This window comes from Chrysemys picta, unplaced genomic scaffold (genome assembly GCF_011386835.1).
Source record: "Chrysemys picta bellii isolate R12L10 unplaced genomic scaffold, ASM1138683v2 scaf3446, whole genome shotgun sequence".
Taxonomy (NCBI): Eukaryota; Metazoa; Chordata; order Testudines; family Emydidae; genus Chrysemys; species Chrysemys picta.
Window position 1 is genome coordinate 1,546 of NW_027056148.1, and position 2,553 is coordinate 4,098.

At 37.3% G+C, this 2,553-nt stretch overlaps 1 long non-coding RNA gene across 1 annotated transcript; it reads right to left on the reverse strand.

Annotated features, from left to right (window-relative positions):
- Positions 1 to 253: 253 nt before the first annotated feature.
- Positions 254 to 1,761, reverse strand: LOC135980462 (uncharacterized). The gene is made up of 4 exons (XR_010597523.1): positions 1,597 to 1,761; positions 1,146 to 1,203; positions 964 to 1,033; positions 254 to 497 (listed from the first exon to the last, which is right to left on the reverse strand). It is a non-coding gene; the product is annotated as an uncharacterized LOC135980462 (long non-coding RNA).
- Positions 1,762 to 2,553: the final 792 nt, after the last annotated feature.

A 2,553-nucleotide genomic window follows, 5' to 3' on the forward strand; every position in this document is an offset into this window, starting at 1 on the left:
CAGTTTTCTCAGGGCTTGGTGTAGTGGTGGTCACTGAGGAACTGGAGTTGTGTTTGCATGGTTGGTTTTTACCAGAGTATTTTGTTTTGTCCTTGGGTTTGACGCATATGAGGTTTGGACTGCCCTGATGCACTCTTGTGCTGTTTTGCCTTGTTAAAGGTCTCAAAGCAGATTTCTGGTTCTTTGGCAGTTCTGGTGGAGGTGTCCCTCTAGCTCTGACTATAACATTGTCAGGAGAGCTGCACATGCCTGACTGGGGGGAAGGAACATATTACAAAACTTAACTTTACCATCTTTCTCACCCACACCTTTGCATTTACTTAAAATACAAAACCTCATAAATTAACCAAACTAATAAACACAATATATTTACTGGGCTTCATCCATCCATCCATCAGTCACTGATACTGGTGACATTTTCTTTTCAGCCGTCTCTTTTCTTTTTCTTTTAAGCTTGTTTACCCTCTGGTCTAAGGGTCTCTCATGTTTTGACTGTACTGTGGAGCAGACAATATTATTATTATAAATCACATGAAACTGTCTTGTAAACTTAAGAATAAAATATTTATTTGGGTGTTTTTCTATTTAAAAAGTCATAGCTTTAAAACAAAACAATCCATTTCAGGCTGTACAACAAACAGGAGTTTTGAGTTTATTTCTACCACTTTAAAACAAAAAACAACAAACCCACATTTTTTTCTAATACACCTCATTTTGCAAAATAAAAACCAAACTGCTTTTAAAATCAACTTTTAAAATCCAGTTTAAAACCATTTTGCACAGGAAAAAAAAACCACCCTCTTAGTTTGAAACACACCATTACCATCAGTTTGCAGCCATATACTTAAAAAAACCCACCTATGTTTTACACACGCACACACACACACAGTTTAAAACACAGTTTGCAACAAAATACTGTTCAATAAATCCACATGCATTTAAAAGCCAATTGCAGAAAGTTACCTTCTACTACAGGATAAAGTGTTGCAGGCACATACTTGTTCTGTTTCCCCCCGCCCATGTGTGTTTGGGCCTTTGGATTAAAGAACAAGCAAAAATGTTTGTTAGTATTACCCCCAAATCCCTATACAACCTGTGTAATACCTGAAGTTATTAAGCAAAACTACAGTTAAAATGGTTTTTACCTTGGCCTGGTGATGAAATGCAATTTAAAGTTACTGGTTCCATGCTAAACAGATCACACTGCAATAAACATAGGCATCATTATTTACTAAGACAACATGGCCAACGACTGATATTATATATCAGGGGGTAGCCGTGTTAGTCTGTATCTACAAAAACAACAAAGAGTCTGGTGGCACCTTAAAGACTATGTCCATCTGTTTGCATTTGGAAAGGAAGATGATGTCTGTCTGTATCTGTGCAAGTTTTTTGTTGAGGTTGATGGATTTCCACTCCATACGGCTAAATTTAGTGCCTTGCATGTTGTCAAGTATCAGGGGGTAGCCGTGTTAGTCTGTATCTACAAAAACAACAAAGAGTCTGGTGGCACCTTAAAGACTAGTCTTTAAGGTGCCACCAGACTCTTTGATATTATATAATATATATTTTCAGAGTTAAAAACAGGGAGCATACCTCCTCTTGCAGTCCAGCAGCTGTTCAAGAGAGTTTCTGTTGAAAAAGACAGTCTCCAAAATACCTGAGGTTTTTATACCATCCTAACCCTTTCTTTCAAACAGACTTCAAAATAGTAGCTAACAGGTTGATTTGATTGCTACAACTCTGAAATAATAGATACTTAAGGACTTTAGGCCCCTCCCTAACATTCCCTTTTGTGATCTAGGGTGGGGGAATTAAGCTGTCTGCATAACTGAGGTGCTTTTGGCTACATTTTTTTCCGTTTAGTTAAAATACATTTTTCTGTAGGGCCTTCTTACAGTATTAAACAGTAAATCCCCAATCCTTAGTGGAACTGCCCCATTCCCAAGTGGGGACCATTTGCAGATATCAATACATGTCTTTGGGGCTTGTTTTTTTTAAACATGTTTCTTTCATGCTTAAAGTTTGGGGTGGGGGTTTGAAATAAAATGGTTGTATCACAACCATAATAAACACCCAGAGCTTTTAAATGTTTGATTGTGTTTAGAGCAAATGCTTGTTCTAAAGCATGGTGAAGGTTTGTGAACCCTTGAAACATTTCAGTTTTGGGTTAGATGCTTGTGTGTGGGTTGGTTTTTTGTTTTTTGTTTTTGGTAAATATATTATTTTAAACATTTAATGGCATTGAATTGCTAGAAAGAGTGACCCATAGCATTCAAACAACTCCTGGGGTCATATTTAAACTGTCCAATAGAGTTCTGCCAACTCCTGGGACATTTTAACTGTCTAATAGAGCTCTACCAACTCCAGGGGTTATATTTAAACTGTCCAATAGCATCTGCGAATTCCTGAGGTTTTATTTCATTTCATATTAATCAGAACTTGCCTACCCACCTCCCTTACTATGGGTGCACCCCAATCAAATTTATCCCTATGGCAACATGGGTATGTAATCATAATTACCTTCGCTATTCAGTGGGGGTGTGATTAAAA